Source organism: Ixodes scapularis, unplaced genomic scaffold (assembly GCF_016920785.2).
Source record: "Ixodes scapularis isolate PalLabHiFi unplaced genomic scaffold, ASM1692078v2 PGA_scaffold2__306_contigs__length_199485367, whole genome shotgun sequence".
In the NCBI taxonomy this organism is placed as follows: Eukaryota; Metazoa; Arthropoda; class Arachnida; order Ixodida; family Ixodidae; genus Ixodes; species Ixodes scapularis.
The window spans coordinates 188,717,721-188,736,637 of record NW_024609857.1 but is presented as its reverse complement, the minus strand read 5'-3'; the positions used below and the strand labels follow the sequence as shown (position 1 = coordinate 188,736,637).

Sequence of the window (18,917 nt, the reverse complement as noted above, 5' to 3'; positions counted from 1 at the left end):
ATGCTCGGCAGATTCGGCAGATTTGTCGCTGGTTGTGGACGGCAGCGTGAACGTTGTAAACCTCGCGAATACGGAGAGTTGTGTTTTGTTTTAGGTACTGTTACTGCATATAACGAGATTTCGTCTTGTTTAGTTCAACGTATGGTATGTACTGTACTGTCATTATAAACCCTGGCACGCGCCCAGCTCCAGCTGAGCTGATCGGTGTGGTTGACGTAGTCCTAACCTATGCACGGTCTCGGTTTCTGTGCGGTTTTGCGGTGATCGACAAAATGTAGCGAAATGCTGTGTATTATACATAATGTGGCGCAACACACAATAAATATATTCAGGCAAGGAAACTATTCGTCTCCTCTAGAGCTGCGTATGTCTGTACCTGTAAGGCGCGAGAGCAAGATGAATGTTTCTCGTACCAACTTCGACCGCGTACCGGCACCGGTTGCGTTTCCCCGTTCTCAACAGTACGTCGGCCGTGAAACGTTACGCGTTGCATTTGAAAAAAAAAAAAAGAAACAACACAGGGGTGTTCCACTTAAGTTTATTGTTCGGACACAAACACTGCTACTAAATCGAATATCATTAACCAGAAACGTTCAACTGCAGTAGATGTGTCTAGTACGGTGCAAGGAGTTTCAGATTGTTTCCCGTGTTCCGATAACAATTCCTGAGTGGACACACTTTGGAGATAATCGAATCGAACATACTCACTTGTGTAGTGTGTGCCAGGACGCGAAATCTGTCTGTACAGAACCGCACGTACGGCATTGATCTCTTGCGACAATGAAAGCATGCGCTTGTATTTCCACGTGCACCAAGCTTGCCTATTTTCGTCGTAATCCGGAACCGAATCCAATTTCGCCGCGATACCGTTCTCTACAAACATTCAAAATAATATAAACAAAGCGGAAAATTTTATTTATTACTATGATATTATATTAACAACATCATTTAGCGCACTTTGTAGAGTTTAGTGAATTTAATATCACGAAAAGTTGAAACATTCATCAATGTGATCTGGCAACCATGGCAACGCTCCAAATCTTTCCGAACTTTTCCAAATCTCTTGAGATTCGGCTACTTTTCCGAATCTTTCCGAATCATCAGATTCGGTTCCGAATCTCGATTCGGATAAAGATTCGTCCCATCACTAGTGCGAAAGCATTAACTGTCCCAAGGAGCGAACTGACGTCATCAGCTTCGAAGCCGCGCCAAACGGCACGTAACCTCCCCTGACTCAATTAAGGGAAGTGATACCGGGACCTGACGGATAGGCCCCCATTGACTGGCGTACGTCATCAAAGAACGAGGCTCCCATTGGTTCTCGCGTGACATAGTTCCAAAAGCGCCACCAGAGAATCCCTCTCCGTGGCGGCGCAGCGCATGCAGCGGCCCGGCCGCCGGAAGCAGGTGCGGGCCTCGGCGCACAGCCCGCACGGGTAAACTCCGGAGAAGTTGCACGGCCGAGCTAAGCGCGGCACGGCCACTTGACGAGAGCGCGCGCTCGGCCGTCGGCCGGTACCTCGGCCATTGCGAAGCGTGGCCGTTTACGCCACTACGCCGCAGACAAACTGAGGGAGCAGAAGAACAACATTCATGCTTTCGCATTCACAACTCCTGAGTGCTTAGGTGTCATCGGACGTTTTTATACCCCGGCTCTGGAAATATTTTTGCATTGAATTCTTTGGCTACGATTACAAAATGAAAAATGTTGGCCTTTAACCCTTTCCCTAGCTTGGAGAATCTGGGTTCGTCCATACTGATTGTACCGCTCCTCCCGAGGACGAACTGGGCTCGTCCACGTTGATTCGGGCTCATATACGCTACCATAGACGAACTGGGCTAGTCCACGTGGTTATAGTTAGTTTTGCCGTGGATAGATGGCGCTTCAAGGAAAATAAAAACATGGTAACTTTCTTAATATGTCGGAGAATTCTTCCAACGCAGGCAACAGGGGATATAAAAATGGCGGCAAAATCTTCTGATCGCTGCGTTTGTAGTGACAACCTTGCATCAAAATTGGGGAAAAACGAAGATATTGTGGGCGTCTCTTCAGATTCGAAAGACGAGGAAATGATTTTTTCATCGGACAGCAAGAGCGATGCAACTGAGTTATTGGATTTTAGCTCAGACGACCTCTATTTCGATGAGGACATCAAGTCGGAGTGTCGGCATGATGTCCTGGGTGTCGGCATGACGTAAGAAATCTCCCTCCTGCCCCTCCACGTTTTCCGTTCACTTTGCGTGCAAGGTGATTTGAACTGTCTGCGGTAATGCAGTGAAGCCGAGCTTTACTCCCCTTTTCTTTTGCAGTGTGTTCAAAGACCTCTCATATAATAAATTTTTTTTCGGCATTTGTATTTGGTCTTTTTGTTGCATATTAAATTTATGGGCACATAAAAAAGAATCGGTATTTTGAAATCCAGTTTTTTTTTCAAAATTTTCGCGGTAGGCAGAGGGTTAAGGACAAAAGATCTTAAATTTCCCGGGGATTCTAATTGCCTGCGTATTATAGAAGGCACATTAATTCGAATTTTTGATATTTCCTTGAAAGACTTTTTTTCGAGAGAATGTCGCAAAAAATTGGCCATGCACAGACGACAGGACTGTAGCGGTATGTGCGCCGCCTGTGGGTCTCTTTCTCCTTGTTAACTTTTTCTTATGTTATCTTTGTCAAATATGAGTCAACTAGCCCAACAAAAGTTGTGTTCCAAGTTAAAATATATGTCTTGTCACCCCTTACACGGGAAGTTCGGAGTTTTGAATTTGCATGCAAAACTTACATCTAATCGATCCCTGTGAGCAACGGAAAAAGCCCAGTGATTGAAGAGACCCAGACTGCGATTATACGTGAAAAATAAGACGTGCACCGGTGCACAGAGAAAATAACAGGTTACGGTCATTGCCCCTAACGGTTCACATCGCATTTTCAGGTCAATTCGTATTATCGGCTTCTTCAAGCCTAGGGACACTTGGGTTGTTTGCAGGCGTTCTCTACTCTTCTCTTCGCAATAAACAGCGAAGCTTCTTTTTTTTGTGTGTGTGTGTGTGTGTGTGTTTTTAAAGAAAAGCTTGCGAAGGAGGATACGGCATCATTGCGACTACCTGAACTCTAAGAAAAAGCCCGCGCGTCTACTTTCCCGCACAACAGTCGGGGAGCCAATGACCGCAACTTACGGAGGCTGCTCATGGAACGACGATGCCGAAACATATGTTAAAACTTAAAACCAAAGAAAAAATAGAACGCAGCCTGAGTTGTGACATGAAGGAACGCAAAACGTCACGCTTGCATTGCTTAATGTCACAACTCAGACTGCGTTTTTTGGTCTTAACTTATGTTTCGGCATCGTCATTCGCTGGGCTGCTTCCGTACGTTGCGGTGATTGGCTGTCCGAGTGTTGTGCGGGAAAGTAGATGCACGGGCTTTGTTTAGAGTGTATTTCCTCTTACGTACTTCGGAATCCCCTTCGACGCAGTAGGCCTCGGTGCTCTTTTCTATCGTCTTACCGCTCTTAAAGCAGTTCTTCCAAGCAGAGACAGACATTGTATTATAGATGTGAAGCAACTAATGCAGTCCCAGTTAAAAACAAATGACCGACAACGGAGCGGCTTTTTAGATCTTTCAGAAACGTCCCCCGAACTGATTATTCGGGACACAGGTCGGGATCAGCTTCGGGTCCTGCGGCTTTTGATGCGCGATCAAAGAACGACATAAAAAAAGAGTATATCACAGCGCAAAACCCAGGGTTATAGGCTGCTGAATGATACATGAAGAAGTTACAAAAAGAAGAAAGACGCAAAAAGAAGTCAGCCAGGGAATGGGCGCGTGCCTCCGAATACGCAATGAAATTGTCCGTTCCCGGGACGACGTTTTCTTTTATTCACGTCTCTTCTGCTGCTAAAACTTGCATCGGTCCGTTAAAAGAAAAAAAAAAAAAGAAAAAGGAACATACAACTGTTCATTATTTTGATATTTTTGTTTCTCCTGTTTAAATATGTGCTTTTATAGTTTACCATAGAGACGGGTAGGTGTGTTAATGACCTTGCACGCGAACATTCGGCAGCCATGAAAGCAAGCCCTTCTGGTAATCTCGTCATCCATTGTAGTCGTTGCCCATGCTCACCAGTTCTGACGGACCTTAAGATTCTAGCAAAATATAAAGAAAGAGAGTGCCGAGAAGTTCACAAGGCGTTTAAGATTAGGGCAAAAGGAAATGAGTGCGTCATCGAACCCTCCCTTGCGCTCTCAGGGAAAGTGTTTGATTTTATCCAGGGGTCCACACCAGCTCGGAGCACGTCGAGCGAAAGGTCCGTTGCAGAACCCAGGATGCTGGGTTCAATCCCCACCCCTGCTCTTTTCGATGTTGATAAGCATCGTACCGGCGTGCAGTCGTGTATCAATACTGCGGGGTGGACGTTAAAGACCCCAGGCAAGCGGTTGTACTGCACTGGCCAAATTTTTCATCGACAGCTGGAAGAATCGTCGCCCGTTGAGGCACACCAAGTTTTAAGCGGTATCAACATACACACAACCCAATTTTTTTTTATTTAAATCGTAAATGACAAGTAAGAATAGGTGACAACTCGAATACTAATTATGCAAACATTGCTTGGATATGGGCTACTTGATTATACATCGTGATGGTTTGCTGCGCCACGTAGATGAAAAAAAAACACACTTTATAAAGATTTAAACTAAAGCAGAGAATAGACGAAAAACAATATAGAGGAATGGCGTACTATCAACTGTGTAATTGCTTTCTCGTCTTTCTCCCTCACACAGCCACACAGCCACAATAGTTTTTTTGCTTTTTTTTTTAAATAGGGTGCATGTGGAGCGAACGCTCGCGCTGCAGAACCCAGGATCGGGGATTCCACGATTAGATTCAACCCCACCTCTGCCCGTGTCGATCTGGATGAGCATCGTACCGGCGTGCGGTCGTGGATCACTACTGCGTGGTGCACGTTAAAGACCCCATGCTAGCAGTCATACTGCACTGGCTAAATTGCTTATCTACGGTGGGTAACAATTTCGCAATGTTCTGGCATGTTACCTGCTGTATAAACAACTAACGACCAATTTTTGTTTGTCAAAATAGGGTGTGGAGGGAGAAAGATGAGAAAGAAATTACACAGTGGTTAGTCTGCGCCATTCAGGTACATTGCTTTTCTTCTATCTGTTATAGTTTCAATTTTATCAAGTGCGTTTATCTTTCATCTACGCAGCGCAGCAAACCATCAAAATAATTGTAAAAGTCTGTAGGTAATGATAAATTGCGTTCCAAGTTCAAGATTGCCGTGAAAACATTTGTTTCTAGGATTCACTTTGTAGAATTTGTTTGTAGGATTCACGACGGGGACGACGGTCCATTCCCGGCTCCGTCGGCTCAAGCCCCGTTCGCCACGAAGTTCATCGCACAGCCACCTTACAATGTCTTACGAGGGCCAATAGTGTTGTTGAAAATCAACGTCGTCCATGTCAAACACATTGGCGTGGCGTAAATAGCTACGCTGAAGGCGAAACACGAACAAAAACGCTGCCATTTTGGACGCTTCTCCTTCCATCTCGCGTCCAACTCGCCCAAGCTCGCCTAGGTCGGAGCCGGCAAGCTTTTCCTATCCGCGGCGGATTTTGCAACGTCACAATGACGTTACAGCATCTTGCCGCGAGTTCCGAATATGCCACTCTCCGACCGCCTCAAACCCTTCGTTCTGACGTCACGACCTAGGGAGTGACGGCGCGTGTCGTCATGCACGGCGCCGACCAATCGCGGCGGGCGGCGAGTTTGGCGGAGAACTCGCCTTGATCTCTCCGTGCCGAGCTTAGCCCCCCAGTACTACCCTGTGCTTTGCCAACCCAAGTACTAGGCCAAGATGAACATCGGCGATATATAATAACACAAGATCACGTGGCCGCACGTTAGAGCTGCGACTTAAGGGTGTGCGCGCGGCACATTTTATTCTCAATTGTTCTCCGTTTTAATCGAAAAGAATACCCATTTTCGTATTTTGTATGTTATGGACGTCGAGGATTAAATCTAAGCGGTATTACTTAAAGTACAGAGTCGTTGCGCGAGCTTATTTAATCACAGTATTTTCTCGGTGGTACTGCTCTGGGAAAGCGTATGCAGCTTAAATATCCGACGGGTATTTAAAGGATAGTTTCAAAATATGTACAAATATAATTCGTTTTTTTTTATGTTTATATATCTAACATCTCAATCTTAAGTATCTAATACGATATCCTACAGCTAACTTTAGTTGCCACAAAAAGGTAGGAGCAGAAAAAGAAAACCTTAACTTTTGAAATTGCCGCGGCGTTTTCTTGTCTCAGTAAAACATAAAAAAAATGCTTTCCAGATTTTGTAATTTTTTTTTTATTTTCTTAGCTTGGTATTAGTAAAAACATGCTTCGGTGCAACAACAACTGCTAAACTACTAAAGCATAGAGCTCACAGCCGGAGGCAATTAACTATTGGCCTATATTTACATCCTTTGCAAGTGGGATCCCGGCCTAACCTCGAACCGCGCTAAAGGGTGAGGGTTACCTGCTTAACAAGCGGGATGGTCACTGCTTGTTATAAAACGTTGCCAGGCGTTTCGTGTGGAAGTAGACGCCACTGGCAGTCGAGAGATTTTTAAAATGATATTTATATATCATACAGGTGTTGTATTCGGCCGAGAAAAATTACAAACAATAAATAACAAACCGTACCAATAGCAAACCGAAACAAATAAAAAAAAACAAATCTGACGTCTCAAAGGGCATAAAAGAATGCGACAGAATCCCCCATTGCCGCCAGCCAGTGTACTTCCGAAAGGACAAATAGTTCGCTTCCAATGTGCACGTATATCGGAGCACACAAAACAATTCCTCGCCAGGTCCAGCCCTCGCGCGACCTCGGCCGCGCCGATGACTTTATCTTTCGCACGCCCATACATTACAGAAGTCGTCATGGCCACATCATTTCCTGGTTGGTCCACATTTGCGCACCCCAAGGACGCGCTTCTTGCACACCCCAACATGACGGAAACGTTACGCGGCGCCAGCATCGCTCAAAACGGCAGCTCACAGGAGGCTTTTTCTCAAAAGTGTACATGAATGTATATTTGCAGCGCAATCTCTTCTGAACGAGAGCCTGTCACGCCAAAAAAACGGGATAAAATAATTATACAAAGAAAAGAAATAAGAAGGTTGGAACATCCGCCCCACCATCTCGTCCACCAACAGTCACTTCGACTGCAACGAAGCAAGCGCCACTAAGCGTTAAAAATGTGAAGCCATCCAGCTGTGCAGGGAAGGCCACGGTGCGGACTTTGCGATAATTCGCCTTTCCGCATCAGAGTGTTCGGTCGCGTAGCGGATGAAGCATGAAGTGCTCCCAGTGAGCGCTCGGCCTTCGAGATTCTCCCGGGAGTAGAGCTCTTCCCCGGTCATTTCAAACGGTCTATTGACACAGCGGAACGCTGTTTCTTGAGCGTTGCGAGACGAATTTGTTTTTTCTAAAATATTGTCTAGGTTATTTTTTTTTTTTAGTTGCGTAGCTTGAGGGAGGAGCCCTGCCTACGAAGGCGTGCTCACGCCCTGTCAGTTTCTACGAGGCTCCATGATACGTGCTCGTAACACAGGCTTTGCACTGGTTCCGTTCCGAAACTAAAACGGAGAAATCATGTATTAAGTGCAACTAATTAGTTCATCGTAACAACGCGACAAATGTACAAAGGGACAAGCAAACTAACTAATACAAGAAGCACGGAACAAACGTGTTTGTTAAAAAGAAACTAAAAATGCCCTTGAAATAAGATCAAAGGAGTTAGAGGTGAATTGTAACGTGTTTTTGTTCCGTGAATTTAAATCTCACAAGAATTTGATCCTAACGTATAAAAAAACGTAAAACAAAATGAAAGATTAAGAAACATTTTGTGTCTGATGTCATACCCAGAGGTTTCATCTGCCCTGACGTGCCGCTTCTGAGGGAAAGGGTGCAGCGCTTTTGACTGCTCGGGTAAGGCTCGCGAACGGCGCAGTAGTGTTGAGATCTCTCTAATACCTCATGATTCTCTCCTCGCCCGAACGCGACGGGAAGGAGGGGCTCCAGAGCTATTCTAAGAGCGGTATTCTGGCTGTTCGGCACTTCAATCTGAAATATAATTTTCATATTCATAATCCTAGAAGCCACATAAAAACGACTTAAGTGTGTGTGTGTGTTGTTTTTTTTTTTTTTTTCTCAAATAGTGAACCGGTTTAGCTTCCTTTTAGAAAAAAAGTAGCAAGAAGCTGTCAACACTAAAGCCGCGGAAGCTCCAAAACGGTATTCCTCCATTTCTTTTAGATGAATCTCTCTTCTTGAAAAACAACAACAACAAAACGTTTGTAGGTACGGAGGTGAAAATATATTTAGCGTCCACTGGAAAGGCGCTGTACAATTCCATAGTTCAGTCTCTAAAAAAAATTGCTATTCCACTCTGAATTCATCACCAAAAATGGCTCGCGTAGCTTTAGCGGAGACATGTTTACCCAGGAAGGTGGTGATATATGACGTGGCCAGGAGGATCCCTCCCTTGCTGCGGCCCTTCGGGAGACTCTAAAATTGTGCGTTTTAGAAGAAAAAATAGTCGATATGAAGATTTTTATTTGATTAGACGCTTTTTAGCAACCCCTACAGGGATACAAAACTTCCCCCTTCAGCGTTTTGCAGTAGTATCGAGAGACTGGTTCATGCTCTAAATAAGGAATTTTGCCATTGCTGTACGACTGCTAGCATGAACGTGGATTAAGAAGTATAGTTATGCTCGACTGCACGTTAGTGAAATGCTAATTCATTTAAAAACAAAGCAGGGTGGGGATTAGACTTAGAAGTGGCGTGTTTTGTTTTGGGAGATTTCGTGTTCTGGTGCGAGAAGAAGCTCAGTGCACGAAGGTTTGCTCTACATTATCCGAGCTGCGAAATGTTAGCATACAAAATAATTTATGGGTCGTGGTTGTCCGCAAAATGTCATCAAAATAAAAAAGACAAAAATATATATATATAAAAATGCGCGCGAGGCTGAACTTGCGTAGCGTGGGCAGAGCCACCGCAGCAGAGTCTGTGTATAGCAAGCCTGGTCCCCTTTGAAAACTAATTGAACATCTCCACCCAAAGATTTCCTCCAACTTTTTTTTTTGTTACCTCGGAAAAATTTATGTCGTAAATAACTTGGAAAGCATTACAGAAAGTGTCCTGACGACCATCGAAATACAGTCTGTAATGTGATACATTGGAGACGAATCTCGACCAGCCATTGTACTCACTGTTCAAATAATGGGCCGTTCAGGCCCGGAGGCCAACAACTGAAATACGAGGCTCTATTTGAGGACTTCTGTCACAGAATGTACGAGATTGGTTTTGGACGGCGTAAAGTTACCGTTCGCTGAAAAGTCGTTTGAAAGCTGGACGTGCGCATTTTCAGACTCTTGCACTGCTCTGAGTTGACTTGACGAGGACGCTCGGATTACACTACTACGGTTTCTATAATGTCTGAAGATTGAAATAGGTACTGTATTGAAAAGAAGAACAAATTGCACTGAAAAGTTGCAGACCCGACTGCACATAACTAGGAGACACGGCTAAACATATTCTGCTGAGCACTAAAAGGAGCATGGGGATGCCAGACTCGAACGTACTTGATTTATCTTTAATAAGATGACCTATAAATAAATAAAGCAAAAATAAACATCTCTGCGGGAACATACACAAAGAAATAGATAGGTAAGTAAAAAGCAATAAAAATCAATACGTAGAAATAACTTCCCTCATAAACCAATAAAATAAAACACAATAATATGTAAACAAATAAAAATAAATAAAACCACCGAATTACTAAATAAAGAAAATAAATATCATATAAATTTCTAAAAACAAATACTGTTACCAGGGTGTGCAATAAGTTGGTTTAAATTTTAGCGAAATTTGTGGGGCAGCCCCTGGCGTCATCCTCGTCGCAGTCGAACTCGTTATCAAGAATTTAATTTCTGGTGTGATCTGCTCTATTGGGAAATTTGGCTTTGAATTGCGCGCCGTCCAATTTGTTAATTTAACAATAAATTAATATTTATACGCAAATGGCACAATAAACCAAAAGAAACATTGCCAGCAGTAATTACTCTCATCCCCGTAGCTCTTTTTATTTATTAAAATGACCAGGAATAAGCAGGAAAGTAAATTTAAGTTTCACTTAATGTTAATCTATGATGCAGAGCATTGCTAATATAAGCCCACCATTTTTTTTTTTTTTTTTTTGGATTTGCTGGATGGATCAATGCCTTAATGTATACGTGTTCTCGAGGGGCATGAATGAACCAGTCCAAATGCACGCTCACGTGCTCTCAGACAGGCTCATTTATAGCCTAGGTGTGCGCGTGCGCTCACGCGTGATAATTTTTTATTGTTATTTCTTCACATCTTGCTAAAGGAAAATATTTCTTGGCCTTCTATCCTCTTACTCATGCTACTACTGCCTACGGTAAAAGAAATGAGGGATCATGAAGGTACCGCACAGCTTTTCGTAAAGTCCACTAACACATATCTAAACCACATACACAATAGATGGTGAAAAAAAAACATCTCCATTTTACTATAGTTAGATAGCTACAACTTCATTCGACTAAGTATGTATACATTTCTTTCTACCCTTTCCTCTGCCTCTGAGATCAGTCCATGCCATTTTATTTTATACCAATGAAAGCAATTAATCGAAATGCATATGCTCAAAAGTACTGTTCCTGCATTGCTAAGGCTACAGAATTCCTTGCACAAGTTTAGCCTATGCATGATGTCAAATCTTTAATTTCGTAATAGATGGCTATCAGTTTTACATTGCACCGATTAACCAATGAATACACCGAATAAAGGTAATCTAGACAATTTATTAGTCGACGCGTGGCCCCGCTGCTCTATCCGCCCTTTAATTCATCTCCTTTGTCGGTCTAATTTGTAACGACCACCGACATAACTGTCCACAGAAATTATAACAATTCCTATTATTCTTCGCAGAGGGACCATATTTGCGATTCCAGAAAACTCGATGGAACCTATTGGCTAAGATAGGAAGCTGTAGCGACAGGTGTGCTTGCCAGCGTCCTCGAGCGATTGAGATATTCACAGCGCCTTGGAGACTAAAAACGAAGCCGTGAAAGTAGTTTCCAAAATACGTAATGAAAATCTCCAATACGTGTCATCAAGGCTTTGAAAATCAGCATATCTAGACCGCCCTTCGTTAAGGTTCTCCTCAGGCCACCCAAACATTTGGCCGCCCAGCTGAAAAGGCATACTTGGGATATTGTCACAAACTCCATGAGGAAATGATTCTTGCCTATCGTCTCTCCGCAGGATGGAATTGTTTACTTAGGCGTCGCGTCACCTGCAATACGTGTGAACTCTATGATTCTCACTGTATTAGAAATCGTGTGGCTTATATGGTTAATTTCAGGTATCTAACACATAAAGTGGTGAACCAGAGCTTCGCTCATCTTACTCATATCATTCAAGGCTTCAAATATGTAGCCGCTAATTCATGCTTCCTTTGATGACCGCATCTCGTTTCACCTAATAACGCAAATGACGTTTTCATATCATCATTTAGAGTGTTAACTTTACCTGCATGATACAATAGGGTGTTTTCGTAGACCGCGTTTCCCCCTCCGCTAAGCCCACCGCAACGAAGAAGCCGCTACTGCGCCTGCGCGCCGATAGCTTTGACTGCAGAGTTCCGGGTATCGTGGCGGGTTGCGGAGAGCTTTGCGGGATGACGAAAACGATCTACGAAAACTACCTAATATTGAAGATATATATACGCATGTGCGCCTTGGATCCTTATTGAATCTACAATAGATTATGCACAAATTTCCTTCCTTCTTTTCTCAGAGCACATATGGTGGAAGTGTTGAGGGGAGTATCACGGAAACTGGTGGGCGCCTGACCGGTGTGGTTAATCGTAAGCTTGTCAATGGTAATGGGAAGTTTTAGTAGATTATGCCTTTTAATTTGGATAAGAGTACTCGATACCTGCATTTTCTGTAGGGAGAATTAGAGGGTCACTTCGATTGCTCCGATAACGGTACCTGCTTGCAATACAATGCATCGCTATACCCGCCGGCGGAATATCGGATTCAGGATTTGATTTTTTTTTAAAATTTACTACTAAAACTGTCTATTGGTTTAGTACGAGACATCGTTATCTGAGTGTAAAAGCGATATGCTACAGCTTCCTATTCTCTGCTCGCCCCGTGCGACCTGAGGATATAGTCGTTCATCCTCCAATCAAAAAAGTATAAGCACCGCGAAAAAAACAACAACAAAAAAAACAACAGGTGTGTCATAACTGGCTAAAACAAATGCTTTAAATCTCGATAATGGAATTCCTTATTCTCCGAAATTAATGGTTTTTAGCGGACTCTTTATCCCTTGTGCGGGTAACTCATGGATTTGTGAAATTCGGGAAGAACTTTGATAAGGTTAGAGTCATCAGATAGAAGGTCCAAGCATCTCTTTGGAGCATGTTTTGTCCTAGAAATGTATTTAAAGCTAGAAGCGGGTCCCCTGTTTTGAATACTAAGTTATATGAACGATGTTCTCAAGACTGTATTTATTGTCAATCGCACCATGACACCACTACTACCTACTGATTTTGTTCATGGAAGTAATAGAAGTACAAATCGGCTTCTTAGTTTCGCAGTAATTAAAAGTATTTCATGTATGACCACAGATCGCAATATTTGTTTTTATATATATTAAATTTCTCCAGTTTTCATGCCTGACATTTTAGCATTGTAGAAAATATGTATTGGTTCTAGAAAAAAAAATAGTTCATTAGAAGGAAGTGTAATTGTCTAACTGTTCCTTTCGTCGCACAGCATAAGTTTTTCCCTTCACGCTCCCAAATAAAAAAAAAATGAAACTTGTAATATTTCGTATTGCAAATGACACGGACATGAATCTATGCTCATAGTGTGCTCTGGTCTTAAACTTGGCCAAAAAAATTAAATCATTATACACGCTGTCACGCACAGTGCTCGTCTCATGCAGATTGACGCGGCTTCAGACGCAGCAAAGATATTTACGACGGAATTATAAGCATTCTTTGTTCTACTACAAGCCACCCTGCATGAGCTAAATAATATATGCACGATAATTTACTCAGCAGTAACAAAGAGTAAGGAAGGTATAAAATTCCGAACACGTATCTCAGTGGGCATCACGACGGCACACTGCCATGGTCCACGCGCTGTAATTTTACTCGAAGTTCCGGAAGCCGAGCTTCACGTCTCTATGTTACCGGGTGTACTTAAAGAAAGAAGAAAAGGACACGTTGAGGAAAAGCTTTGTAGTTTTTTTCAGAAGAACGCTATATAAACAAGGAAGCCGACCCAACAAAAGAAACGGAAAACCCGTCTTAGAAGAAAGCGCACCACATTTGCGGGAGGACAATGGCATACCCCACGCTGGGCGCCCAAACCGGATCGAGCGCATGGATTCCTTGTTGCTCTTACGGGCATGGTGTACGTTCAGCACGCTCGCGTCATCCTGAGGAAATGGGCCCACGATATCCCGAATATGTCGGTCATAACTAGAATGACATCCTTGGTGGTACGTTGCATCGCTCGTAAACATCTAACGACGGCACAGCCTTTCCACCGCGTCATTTTGCGAAGGAAGGAGCGGGACGTCGGCCACTTTAGCCATCCGGTCGTTGAGGTTATGAGCATTTCGTGGCAGGAAGACATTCGTGAACGCAACGAGGTCCAAGAAGCGACTCTTTTAAGTTTGGGCTTTATGGTTATGCATGTAAACATTCGATTTGTGGGGAAAATCACCAGACCGAGCAGTATGCCCGCACACTAGAGCGTCGATCTCATGGAATGTGAGATGAAGACGATGTCGGAATGACGCAAAATGTCTAGGTATACTGCATTGGTGTCGATGATGAAAACAAAGGAGTTATGAAAGATTCGGTGGGGTTGTACCACTATACGGACCAGTCGAAACATAATATAAGAGAAGAAAGTTGTTTTGCAGCGTGTTTAGTGTTCTTTTATTTTGTACCAGTTATGGCGCTTTCCATCGCTCCATTTCTTCATCTAGCGTCACGCAGCATCGCTGCGTGCCGTACAATTTCTTCGTTAATCAGACTTCTGTTGCACTACACGAGCAGGCTCGAATTATCCCCTGGGTTTCCCAACAAAAAGAACCGCGGGGTGTCTTCTCACTTACGCGGGTCTGGGTCAAGAGTCGGTCGGGCCCCGAACGCGCAGTTAGCAAAGATTGTGAGTAATAAGAATATTATACGTTAGCCGCTCGCTCCAGTTCACTAGAGCCGGTGGAACCGGACGGTGGAAAAGCCAGCATATCCGGCAGCGCAACGTGTGGGTGTGATGAATCGAATTTTACGCGGCTCCCTTTCCAGGCTTTCGCCTTCTTCTATGTGGTTCTGTTTTTGTAGCGGTATGGAGTTAATGCCTGGTAGGATGCTACCCCCTGTGATCACAGGAACCCTGTTTCACCTTAAGATTGATCGCAGCCGACGCTACGAGGCATCCTGAGCAGCGAACGTCTCGTGTAACTACGCGCCACGCGCGTCTCTGGGCCCCTCCCGAAGGTCAGGTGATAGTCGCATCATATCGGATTGGTTTCGCTGGCTCGTAGCGTCCCCCGCCTTCTATGCTAAGATGAAGCCGGGTATTATCGCAATGGGAGCGCAAATTTCGAGAGTACAAGCGTGCCAATGAGACTGAAGGCCCGAGGCGAGATTTCCCTTCGGGCTCGCAGCACGGGCATGTCGGTAGAGGGAAGTTAAGTTATCCAATTAGCTCGGGCAACTTTAGACGCGTCCAATTTGAGGCGGTTCACGACAGGATTCTCGCCACTCTCAGGCAGTAATTAGGCGGGAACCACGGACCAAATGTCCCCGCGCTTTAGTCAATCCCGCGTCCGCCTGACCGGTTAGATGACCAGGTATTCAAGCTATAGACTAACGAGAAGTCACTTCGTAATTTTATGCGGCTTTCGGGTCCTTGGATTGGAGCGACTGGCGGCGCGTAAGACAACACTGTCGTCCAACAAGGGCAGCCCCCACCACCGCTGGGGGATGAAGCGTGCCGAGAGACAAAGTGGAGATTCATAGGGAGCGACATTTGCATTCGTTTGACGAGCGGCACGACTAGAACTGAGCTCGCTTTGAGACTTTGGATCGACTTCTACAGTCAATACACTAGAACACAAGACTACGCTTTCTATAACCTCGGGGTCTCACCTTCCGCGTCAACTGGAGTGAGACTTCTTTTGTCTCGAAGGCAACATTGCTGACCTCCGGCATGATGACTAGGGTTACAACCTGTTTACTCCTTTGGCACATTGTGCCGCCCCTTCACCTCTGGGGCCCTAATCTGGACACTTGGCGAGAAAGAAGGCGAGAAATCCAGCGGCTCTGATTGGCCGGCGCCAAGGTCAAGTGCGCAGTTGGCCAATCACGGCCGTTAGATTTCTCGCCGACTTTTTCGCCAAGTGTCCAGATTAGGGCCCCTGGTCTCTCGCACTCTCGCCTGGATCCAGTCCTTGCCTGGATTCAGGGGATCAATCAAGCAGCCTTGAGACTCACCTGCTGGGTGCTAACTCGGCAGACACGACAGCACGAAAAAGGACCGGAGCAGTGGAAACTATGCTGCGGCCAGATTGTTGCTCATGCGTCTATGGAGGCTGCGTCGCGTGCCAAGCGACGATGTCTCGATCGGGGCGGAGAGCGGTCACGTTTGATGGTGCCCATCGTCAAACGCGCTTCTATGAAGACCGTCGAGGACGACATCATTGTGCAGGTTTTTTGGGCGTTGGCGGGAAACCAGCACCTGCCAGTTATCCGCATTACTCAGTAATGAAGTGCAGAAAGAGATCAGAAGAATTGCATTAACGAATTTCTTCGCTTAGCCGAGAAGCACATGAGTTGCCAGAATACTTCATGTAAAACATTAATCAAACCATGATAATTTGTTTTTTTACGCTGAAATATGTTGTGAGTGGAAACGATAACAAAGATTGAAGGCGAACGTGGAGAACCGAAAGCATAAAATATAGTGAATAGATTTTACTTTTCAAACTCTAGTTTTATCTTCGGGGAAGACATATATTGTACCAAGTATATATTGGTTCAGACAGGGGGAGGGATGCAGATGGTCCAATTTCTAACAGCTTCTCTAAAGTGTCATGCGTAGACATTTATGCGCGAGAAGGAACTTAATATTTGACACGGTCCGTTTTGTTGCATAACCGTAAGACACGGATAATATTTGTTTTTGAAAATGAAGTGTTCGGTCGTCAAAGGAGACTGCTAGTCATCCGAATAACGAGGCATCGTACATGGAGACGTGCCGAACCGCGAGCCTCTAGAAAACAGCCATGAACAGCCATGCACCCGGCATGGCGCAGTCTAAAGGGTTAAAGACGAGCAAACTGTTTGCATTAGAAATGATTGGACTGAAAATCGGTTCAAAAGAATGATGAACCTATATAAAATAGAAACCGAAATTGATGGTCACAATGATAATTTTTCGCGAAGTTATTAAAGTTTAAACATTGGTCCGAAAGGCTGAACGACTACTGCGAACACTGAAGGTATGATATCAGTATTTGTGATAAGGGAAAATATAGGGGCACTAAATATTTTTTCGGACAGGTTTCCAGAAGTTTAACATTGTAACTAAAACTCAACCAGGAAAACAAAAGGGCAAAACTTAAAAGCGTGCGCAAAATAGTATTTTCTAAAGTGCCTCCTCGATTTGCAAGTGATTCAACATGTGCCGTCACCCCACTGGAGAGCGCGGAAATATTTGAATTTTGGTCTTCGCAGAACCTTCATCTGCTGTTTTCTCAAAATCTACTTTGAATTTAGAGATAACAAATAGCATGCCAAAAACAGTAAACGAAGTGTATTCCGAAAATTGATATAGGAGTAGTCTATGTAGCTAAAAAACAATCTCCGGTTAAGTAACACGTTTTCGCTTAATTCGCGTGAATAATTTAGACAACTAAATGCCGCACGTGTTTCTTTTTTTAAACTCCAGTTGCGGTTTCTCACTGGGCGTAAACTGGACCATTTTATAAACGAAAATGCACTTTTTAAAATTATATTATTTTGTATTTTTGCATTAGTTTATGCAATATGAATAGTTGTTTTCTAACTAGAGTGAGCGCCATTGACTTGGCAGTGTCTTACAATGACGAAACACGCAGAGACAGTTGCAACACCCGGAGTGACGGAACGAACATCAGAAAAGCCTAGAGACCAGCCAGACCCTTTTTTTCCCCTTCTGGTTGACATTCGCACGCACGCAAAGGGCACGCTGTCTCTTCGAGTGACAAATAGCGGAAGGTCGCGCGATGAATCAGAATCCCCATCAACCAGTCTCCCAGACTAAGACCTCTGTCCATATCTACTTCCCGTACTTCGTCTTAGGGCTGGGTTGGTCTTGCCTTTTGGGAATGGCCGAGCTTGCACTGCCTGGCGCGTATTCGTAAGGAGTCGTAAGATTCTCAAAGGATTCGTGACGTGTTTGGATAGTCAGACTGACATTTCACAGGAACTTAACGGCGGTCGAAACGTATATTTGTCTTTCTAATTTTAAACTAGAAAACACAAAAAAGGAACCGTTTGATTTGTGTTTTTACATGGCTTGCCCAATGGTTATTGTAAATAGCAATTAAATAAAAACGGCAAGTCGTTTGTTTTTAGTTGAGCCGATTAGGGAGCCCCACAATCTAAATAAAACAAATAACTTTTTTTTTTTTTTACAAACTCATGTTTGCGTTTTTAAGTCATAAAATATATTAAACTGGTTCGGTTCTGTTTTTTTTTTTTTTTGTCAAGTGGGATTTTCTCCCGTTATAGAGCGGTTCACAGTGCGCGGAACGTTGAGTGCCACCGAAAAAGAACTGGTTCTCCTGAATAAATGCAACCAGGACTGTCTTACGGCGATGAGTCATTCGTCTGATCGGTATTGCTATAGTGAATAGAACAGAATCCTCAAAAATTCCCAGAAGTCGCAAATAAAGAAGAAACCATAAACGCCCTGAGTCAATACGCAGCAAAATGTGAGCACACAAACTAGCTGGTGTATTTTAACCGATACGGTAGGAACCTCGAGATTGCAGGCTAGGAAAAGATAACGTGAGTTCTTAAACTCACTCCCAAGACTTTACACGTAAGTGCGTTGTCCTTTCCTTGCTTACAGTGGCGGGATCTGTATATCTTCACAAGCCAATACTCGTGTTGAAGAAAAGTGAAAGATTACTTAGTTTTCCACCTCCAAACACATTTTATGGTATTTTTCTGAAACTGCTAGAGGTTTTCATTGGAGATGTAGTTTAGTCAATCTTATCCCTACCAGTCAGTCAAATTGAAGGAAAGGCGCAGTTTATTTTTTCTAAAGTAGGTTACTACCCATATTTCCAAATATATATAAATCCTTCAAGGGTCTTTCTAAGGGAAACATCGAAAAGAAGCGTACGCCATTATTACGATTAATGAGCCAAAGCGGGAGTTTTCTTTCGCATACCTCAAAATAATAATAATAATTAAAAAAAAGTGCAGTGAAGTTGACTAGCATTGCTTAGTCAGTGAGCGAGTCCTTTTACTTCTAATTTTCCTAACGAACACAGGCAGAGCCAGGAATGACGCGGGAGATAATTACTCCAAGAAGGAGTCTCGAAACTCCGGAAACAGGAAACTTACCGGAGCAAGTTAATAAGCGAAGCAAAGCAACACAAACCAACGAAAAGTTAAGTTTTCGAAACATCGTTACACAGAATACGCTCAAGTTTCTCATAAGACACATATGTAATTGTTTCATAAAAAAGAAAAACGAAAGACTTAAAAATCTGTTAATATGAGCCATT

The 18,917-nt window shown here is 43.7% G+C and overlaps 1 protein-coding gene across 1 annotated transcript in view; it reads right to left on the bottom strand.

The window, feature by feature from the left end:
* LOC8042343 (glutamate receptor ionotropic, kainate 2) overlaps positions 1 to 18,917 on the bottom strand; it is a 422,879-nt gene that overhangs the window by 210,241 nt on the left and 193,721 nt on the right. The gene's annotated exons all lie outside the window — the stretch shown is intronic.